This window comes from Rhinopithecus bieti, unplaced genomic scaffold, assembly GCF_001698545.2.
Source record: "Rhinopithecus bieti isolate Rb0 unplaced genomic scaffold, ASM169854v2 scaffold_3255, whole genome shotgun sequence".
NCBI lineage: Eukaryota > Metazoa > Chordata > Mammalia > Primates > Cercopithecidae > Rhinopithecus > Rhinopithecus bieti.
This window is the reverse complement of record NW_016804025.1, coordinates 70,127-79,700: the sequence shown is the minus strand read 5'-3', so window position 1 is coordinate 79,700 and position 9,574 is coordinate 70,127. Positions and strand designations below refer to the sequence as shown.

At 39.7% G+C, this 9,574-nt stretch overlaps 1 pseudogene; it reads left to right on the top strand.

The window, feature by feature from the left end:
- Positions 1 to 931: 931 nt before the first annotated feature.
- LOC108522242 (testis-specific chromodomain protein Y 1-like) lies at positions 932 to 6,836 on the top strand (annotated as a pseudogene).
- The last annotated feature ends 2,738 nt before the right edge of the window (positions 6,837 to 9,574 follow it).

Sequence of the window (9,574 nt, the reverse complement as noted above, 5' to 3'; positions counted from 1 at the left end):
GCTACTGAGCCAGCTATAATGTACCATGAGACAAAGCCCAAGCTGTCTCACCAGGGAGTAAGCGTGGAAAGCCTAAGGTCACACAGCATAGCTGCTATTTCACACAATTTTCACTACACCAGTGGTGACAAACTGGAATAGACTCATCCATATGAAGAATGTAGTGAAGCACCGGAGGCCGAAACATATGACTATGTGGAGATACAACTGAAACAAGTTGAGGCAGCAACTGCTCCAATCCTGTGTCTTTTTTCATGGCTTCCCAGGAGTTTGAGGTTGAAATTTTTGTTGACATTAGACAGGACAGAAGTGGGAAGACAGAGGTCAAGCACAGTGGCTCATGCCTGTAATACCAGCAATTTGAAAGTCAGAGGCTTGCAGATCACGCATTCAGGAGAGCCAGACAATCCAGGCTAATACAGTAAAAATACATAAAGTTAGCCGGGTGTGGTGACAGGCACATGTAATCTCAGCTACTCGGGAGCCTGAGGCAGGAGAATCACATGAATCCTGGAGGTGGAGGTTGCAGTGAGGCAGATTGCTCAACTGTGCCCCTGGACTGCTGTCCAGTGATAGAGCAACACTCTGTTTAAAAAAAGAAAAGAACAGGAAAAGAAAAAAAGAAGAGAAAGGTCGGGCTCGGTGGCTCAGCACTTCGGGAGGTCAAGGAGGGTGGATCACGAGGTCAGTAGATCAAGACCATCCTGACTAACACGGTGAAGCAAGATACAAAAAATTAGCCGGGCGGTGGTGGCAGATGCCCCGTCATCCCAGCGACTCCGGAGGCTGAGATAGGAGAATGGCGTGAACTCAGGAGGCAGAGCTTGCAGTGAACTAAGATTGTGCCACTGCACTCTAGCCTGGGAGACAGAGCAAGACTCCCTCTCAAAAGAAAAAAGTATTTAGTATTGGAAAGGTTAGGAGAAACGGGATGATACCTGGGAACCAGAGCAGCACAAGTGAAAAAGGTATATATGACTTTAGCAAACAACAGACTGAAAAACAGAAAAGAAAAAAAAAAAAAAATGACATGGACCAGAAAAAGCAGAACTTTTTCAAACAATGCCAGAAGAGGAATTTCTAGATCTACCAACCCCACGTTTTCTAAGAATGCTCCTATAATTCTAGTTACTGGCAAACACCACAAATTCAAAAGCAGCCAGTTATGTGCTGCCAGCCAGAAAGTCAACAGAAACCCAGTGTCACCTCTATCCTACCGAAAGCATATGGAGCTAGTAAATCCAACTATTAAGAAAGACTCTTGCCCTCACAGCCCCTTTAACAAGAAGAAAACAGTAAGTGGCATTCAGGAACTCAAGAAACTGTACCCTATTGAGACAGATCAGCAGGATACAGTGGTCTTCAAGGAGGCAGAAGGGAATCTCAACAGGATTTTATCAGACCCCAGGACAGGACAGTGTGGAATAGAGAAAAAGACCCAGTTTCACCCACTATTTTTTCAGATGTCTGACTCAGACTGAGAGCCAGACCTCCATGCATTCCATGACTGCAGACTCAGGTACCAAAACAGGTATAGTGGTGTTAATGGGCCCATTAGCAGCCACCGGAAAGGTAGACATTCATACATTAGTTCCAAGAGTGAAAGGTGGGCAGAGAAATGTTACTGATGATGAACAGAGTCCAGCCTTTTATCAAGAGGATATACTTCACCATAAGGCTAACAGAAAGTGCCACCACAAACAGAGATGTTGTAGTGGGGAAAAAGTTCGGATTCACCGAGATATTGCTATCAACTTGATCAACAGGAAAAAGTTCTCTGAATAAAGAAGCAATTAAGAAATGGTGAATGCTCTGAATAGGGCTGCTGTGGATGACAGCAATCTCATGATGTTCAGTGCAGCAGGAAGTGTCTTTTGCTGTGGTCTTTATTTTGGTACTTGGTGAAGGACTTAAGAAATGACAGAAACAGAACAAGCCTTCAAATGTTGGACACCATCAAGAACTTCGCGAATATTTTCAATCAATTTTAAAAGCCTTTTGTTTTACCAGTCAGTGGCACATCTTTTGGAATAGGTATATTCACACTGCCTCGTTGTGCTTTCATGTGACCTAATGAAAAGGCTTGGTTTCAAACCCCTTACATGACTTTTGGACAGAGTTCAGACGGCAGCTCTATGGTTACATTTCCCAAGCAGATTGGTGAAGCATCTGCCAATGAAATGTTAATTGCTGGGTGAAAGCTGACAGGAGAGGAGGCATGTGTCACAGGTCTGGTCTCTAAGGTTTCTTTGCAAGTTTCACCCCATAGGTTATAATGCAGATGAAGGACTCTGCCTCATGTAATCGAGTTGTGCTGGAAAGCCCAAATATAAAAGCAGACTGGTGAGCAATAAACTGCTTTAGGAAAATCTAAATTCTCTTTATGTCTTCTACTATATATAAGACCAGAATCTCTGTGGATGATGGCACATGTGTACAATGTCATAGTGGGCATGGGAGCTGGGAGAGGCCAGACAATGGGAACAGTCACTTCGGGGTCATTATTAGAAAAATGGCTTCCCAGGTCTCAGAAAGCTGAGGGATGCCTGAGTCTGCATCTGTGATGGGGCAGCTGCCACTGCTCCTGAGTAAGTGCGGCTCCTGTTCACTGAACTTGGGTGTGAGTGTGGTTTCTGCCTTTTCTCAGTTTCCAGCAGTTTCACAGAGTGCACAGCCCTGGCTTCACCTCCCTCATTGCACCTGATATCTTTGAAGCAGCCTCTCTAAATGGGCTGCTGCCGCCATTACTTGCAGCACCTGTGTCATTTTGGAATGATGCAGAGTGAACCCTAGAGTCCCTATCCTCAAATAATGCCTTTGCGTTTTCACTGACAAACCCCAGCATGTAGCTCTGAATCATCATTATCATATTAAAAGACAGCATTTGGAGATTGCAAAGATTTTTGGAGTTCTATGGCAGAAAGCAGACATATGTCAAACATCTTTTACAACCTTACAGCTACAAAAAAGAGACCCCTTGTACTAGAGCGTTCAAATGTTCAATTCTAAGAATTAAAACAATATATTCCTCTATTAGAAACCTTTATTTTAAAAGAAGAAAGTACAGATTGAACATGACTAATAAATTTCAAATGTACTCTAAAGTGAAGCTTGATTCCATATCCAAAGTGGAAAACTCTACAGAAAAGCCCTTAACACAATCTTTATTTCATCTACAAAATACGCAAAATTACCCTCATGAAAATGTGAGAGAAAAAACAATGAGGAATCTAGAAGTGGTTCTTGATTAACATTTTTATACAGAGGAACAGCCTGAAAACTCAGGCTGCAGACACTGATTAAAAAAAAAAAAAAAAAAAAAAAAAAAAACAACAACAACAACAACAAAAAAACTTGAATAGGAGTATATCCTAAGGATGTAACCACAGTTACACTAATAAGAAAACAAGGTAGAACATGAAAATGCTTTTGCCATTTTTTCCTAAAACATAATCATAGCTACAGAGATAAGAGAACAAGGCCAACAGAATAAGTGCCTCTGTCATTCACATAATCAGCAGACTTCAAGAAAATACACACTCCTCCCATTGTGGACATGATACCCAGTAGGCTCCAGTGGGCTCTGATGAAATAATTTTCTTTTCTATTTTGGACATCTTTGAACGCAAGGAAGGCATTTATGAATTATCCCTTCAGCTTCTGCTTTACCCCAGCCCAGCGAGCCAGTGAAGACATTTGTACTTTGATTTATAAAATTTTGCTTCAAACGATTTGCAACCATCTCCTTAATTTTCTTGGCCATGAGACAAAGCGCTCTGTGTGCCTCACAATTAGAGATTGCTACATTGTGGTGTACTAATGAGACTGCAATGAGTGAAGTCTAGGAATTGAAATCTAGGATGCATCAGCCTTGCAAGACCAACTGACAATCTGTGATACGTACCCTTGGGGGCAGTCAAACACATAGTGGTCATCAACACAGGCTGGAAAGGTTCAAGGTAGCTTTACACAGCCTAGAAATCTGAGAGACACCATGCAGCAGCCATACTTATGCATTTGGGGCTTTCAAAGGGAGAGACATATAATCAAGGAGACTATTTAAGAAAGTAATAATAAAGAACACAACAATTTAAGTCAGCAAATAAACACCGAATATATTCAACAAATGCCAAATCACAGAAACTCAAAGAAACAAACTCAAACTTATCTGATAATTAAACTGTCTAAAACATACACAAAGATAATTTTGAGGATTTTCAAGGGAAACAAGAGAATCAGCTAGTCATGCAAAAGGGACCCTCAAAAATAACCAGTAGATTTCTTATCTGAATAACCACTGAATAACCAGTGGATTTCTTATCCAAAAACTAAGATGGTAGAAGGCTGTAGACAAATATATTCCAAGTGAAGTCAGGAAAAAAGCTTTCAAACCTAAATATTATGATCAAACAAATTGTTCATCAAATGTGAAGGACAAATTGTGATATTCCCAGATAAAAATGGACACCTTTCACCAGTAGACTACCCTTTAATAAATGTTTTATGGAGTACTTCAGGGTAGAATGAACACACACTCAAGAGTATTATGGATAAGCAAAGATTAAGGTAAAGACAAATGCATGAAAAATATAAATGATAAAAAATTAACAATATGCACCTCCATAATTTGTTCTCAACATAAGTTAAGACAACAATATATGTAATAAAAAAAACCATTAATTTATGTTTTTGACATACAACACACAATTTTGAGAACATAGTAAGTGAAATAATGGAGTTAAGCTACACAGGAATAAGGATTTTTATGTCACTGAATGTAAGCTAGTGTAACATTAAAAATGGTATAACATTATAATGTTCAATATAATCATCATCACAACCACAATTAAACAAAGAAACACAAAAGAGTATCAGGCAGGAAGAAATCTTTCTGTACTACACCAGACAGTAGGAGCTGTGGACTTAGCTATTCTAACAGGAGGCTACTGAGCTAGCTCTCATGCACCATGAAACAAAGCCCAAGCTGTCCCACCAGAGACTAAGGGTGGAGAGCCTAAGTAACATAGCATAGCTGCTATTTCACATAATTTTCATAAACCAGTGGTGATGGAGTAGAAGTGGCTCATCCATATGCAGAACCTGGTGAATCACTGGAAGCTATGTGGAGACACAACTGAAACAAAGATGGCACAGCAACTGCTCCAAACTTGAGTCTTTCCTCATATCTTGCCAGGAGTTTGAGGTTGAAACTATTGTTGACAAAAGACAAGACAAAAATGAGAGCATAATCTATTTGTTTCATGGAAAGTTTGTGACAAACAGGATGACACTTGGGAGCCAGAACAGCACCTCATGAGCTGTGAAAAATGTATAAATGATTTTAATAGACGACAGACAGAAAAACAGAAAAAAACTGGCATGTACCAGAACAAGTAGAATGTTTTCAAACAATACCAGAAGAAGAGCTTCCAGATCTACCAACGTAAACTATTCTCAGAGCTCTCCTAGAACACTAGTGACTGTCAAACACCAGAGATCCAAAACCAGCGTGTTATTTGCTGCCAGTGAGAACGTCAAGAGAAAGGCAGATTCACTTCTCTCTCACACAAATAATATAGATCTAGTAAATTCAACTATGAAGACACTTGTTTGCAATAAGAAAACTGAGTGGCTTTCAGGTACTTGAGAAAGTGGACCCTATTACCGTAGATCAGCAGGAAATGGTGGACTTCAAGGTGACAGAAGGGAAACCTGTCAGGGACCCTTTGTCAGGTCCCAGTGCAGAACACATTGGAATAGAGAACAGGACCCTGATACACCCACTAATATCTCCGATATCTGGCTCAGTTACTGCTTCCATGGACACAGGCTCAGCTACCCAAAAAGCTATAATGATATTAATAGACCCATTAGCAGCCATTGCAACAACAGACATACACACATCAGTTCCAAGAACAAAAGGAAGCCCAACAAATGTTATGGATGACGACAGAGAGCAATCTTTTCTCAAGAAGACGTACTTTTCCATCAAGCTAACAGAAAATGCCAGCACATACAGAGACATTGTAGTGAAGAAAGAGGATGAATTCACCCAGATATTGCTATCAACTAGATCGACAGACAAAAAACACACTGAATACAGAAGCAATTAAAAAAAGGCTTAATGCTCTGCATAGGGCTGCTGCAGATGACAGCAAACTTATGCGGTTCAGTGCAGCTGGAAGTGTCTTTTGTTGTGGTCTTGATTTTGGGTACTTTGTGAAACAAATGTTTATTTAAGGAATGACAGAAAGTGAGCAAGGCTTGAAATGGTGGACACCTTCAAGAACGCTATGAATACTTTTATTAAATTTAAAAAGCCTATTGTTGTGTCAGTCAATGGCCCTGCCATCGGACTAGGTGAATCCATACTGCCCCTTTGTGATCTTGTGTGGGCTAAAGAAAAGGATTTGCTCCAAACCCCTTATACGAGTTTTGGACAGTCCAGATGGCTGTTCTACTGTTACATTTCTGAAAATGATGGGTGATGCATCTGCCAATGAAATGTTAATGACTGGGCCAAAAGTGTCAGCACTGGAGGCGTGTGCCAAAAGCCTGGTCTCTCAGGTGTTTTTGACTGGAACTTTCTCCCAAGAGGTTATGGATCAAATTAAGGAACTTGCCTCATATAACCTAGTTGTGCTGGAAAAATGTAAGGCCCTTGTTCACTGTGATATTAAGATGGAGCTGAAAGAGGCCAATGAAGAGAGTGTGAGGTGCTGAGGAAGATCTGGGGCTCAACCCAAGGGATAAAATCCATGTTAATGTAGGTTGAATATAAGATTCATGAGTTTTCATTGTCAGTCAGTCTGCACAGGACACAAGAACTAAGCTAAACCAAATACTTCATGAGTTGCAAAATGCCCTTCTCCATCTTCATACTGCAAAACATTTTCATCCGTAGTGAAATCTTGGAAAGAGAATTGGAAATGTCCGAGGTATGTATTTAAATTCTCATGGCATTTTAAAGCACTGTATCTTTAAAATAATTAATAAAACATTTTTTGCCCAAGTGTGATTATTTTATGCACATGCAAGTCCAAATATAAAGCAGACTGCTGGACACTAGACTGTTCCTGCAAGCTCTCAGTTGTATCGATGGCTACTCCTATATTTCAGACCAGAATTGTGTTTTATTAGATATGGATGACAGAGAATTCTGTAATGATTTTATTTTCTTATTTTATATACTACAATACAGAGTCTACTGGGTTATGAGGCAGCCTCAGCTTCCCTCCCACAAAAAAAGACACAGAACTCTCAGTGATGGTGTGCTTGACATTATAGTGGCACAAATACTTCAGAGACACAATTATAAATTAAAAGACTTTTCCTTTAGAATATTTCTGTCACAAACTCACTGACGATCATTCTCCTAAATTGAACACATGATTAGAATTTTGATGAGATATAACTTGATTTTCTTTTCTAGTTCTAGTTCTTGCCCAGTTAACAGAAGAAAACTTTACCTCTCCAAAGTAATACTTGTTTCACCCTAGTAGTGAACTATAGAATCATTTTGGTGAAATATCCATGTTCTAATGTTTGTAATGTGCAGATTTAGGTTACTTTAGAGTATGTTGTAGTTAATAAGTTAAAATTATGGACACATTACTAAAGGACAAAACTGTTTTCAAAACTAAGAAAAGACTCCTACACTCTGCATGCCATTAAAATTGTCAGTGTGTTTTATGTGCACAAAATTTTCTGGAACACTCTACTAGTTCAGTTACCTGGAGACTCTCTGAATCATGATCTGTTGGATTTTATGGAGGCTATGTTTCATAGGCATAATTCAATAATCCACTGGCCACTGGTGATGCATGTCAGCTTTGTCATAGGATCGCTAGGGTGATGCTTCACCAGCCAAGAAACTCTGTATATGATGGCACATTTCCACAAGTTTCCCTTGAGCCTGCTTGTCTAAATTTACACACCCACCTCGCAGGCAGACTGTACTCAGCTCAAACTACGGGTGCAGGTGACAGCTTCCTGCACATATTTAGGTGACTTGGGCATACCACAAGCTTTCCCTTCTGCAGGCATGGAAGAATGCAGTGGCATCCAGGAAAGCAGAAATGACAGAAACTGCAGAGATACAAATATATTGTCACAGCACTGGCTTAGAAAAGGGTTAGATCTGGGCTCTTTTAAAGGCCGAAGTCCTGCTTTCATTTTCTTTCTGTCTTTTAATTATCTCTGGGATCAGTGTGGCTTAAATTAAGGTTTTCAAAGGGCTCTGTTTCTTTTGCTACTGGAAATCAGGATCTTGTCTTTTCTTCACTCTTTCTCTTTTTGACTGTTTTTTATTTATTATGACAGGCTATATTAAGAAATGTGGTTTGGCGCAACATCTGTCTGTTGCCCGAAGGGCTATTTCTCAGAAGCAGTAATGTTGTGGCTTAGGAATAACACACCACCTTCTAATGTAAAACCAAAAACACGAGTGTGAATTAGAAAGGCTCTATGTATGTATTGATGTATCAGACTTCCCCAGGTCTTATTTATTTCTTTAAGGTACTGTAATGAAAAGGAAACTTGAACTTTACTGGCACCTTAGTCACTGGGCATTTCCTACAGGGTTAGTAATGAACTTGGAGGGTTGGATATTAACACTGGAAAATCTGATGATAAAGTGCCTAAACGAGTCTGTAGATTAAGAAGATGAGAAAAGCTGGGACAACAAAATTTGGTTTTCATTTTTTCCAGGGAGAATGTTACTGTGACGTTTGGGAGTTGTTTACTGTGGGGTTTTCTGATATGACTGCCAAGAAGCCATGGACAATTTTACAATATCCACAAAGATTTGGGTTGTTTCACATTGCAAACAAGTCTCGCACATAGGAAACTTCAAACAATGTGCCTTCCCACCCTCAGAAACTATCTGGCTCTTCAATAGTATTGACAAAGAAAAGTGGCATAGTTATGGTGAATTATTGGTAACATCTGACAAACAGAGAAACAGTCTGAAAAATCAGGTTGCGGATACAAATTTACAATCCTGCACAATCATTGGGCCCAGGCAAATAATTTTTCGCTAAAAAAGCCCAACTTCTTTTGGTGTGTTTGCTTAAGACATGCCCACAGCTACTCAGATTATAAAAAAGAAAAAAGACCCCACATTAAAATGTTATATCTCTCATGTAACCAAAGGGATTCCAAGAAATAGCTTCTCTCTTTTTCTGAACATGTACATACTGGACTCCAGTATGTTTGAAAGGGCTTATGGTATTACTAAACATGCTTTAGAATCCAAGCCAAGTTTCTGTAAATTATCATTTTAGCCTCTGGTCCCAGTCCAATATCCCTGGCCATGCTTTTACTTTAACTCTTATGTGGCTCAGGGCCAAATTCTTGAGCCAAGCTGACTCATAACTTCAGCTGTTAACAGTTCCAGGTGCAAAGTCCCAGAAAAGATGAGTAGCGCTTTCTTGAAGACTAGTTAGCACATTTTCCTTCTTCCGAATCTATAAAAATATGAGACTCTTCCTCAAGGTGGGCAACTGACTCTACTCTGCCAGAAGATAACTTTTTAAAACCTTTTGTATTCCTACTTTTTAATTTTCTTGATATT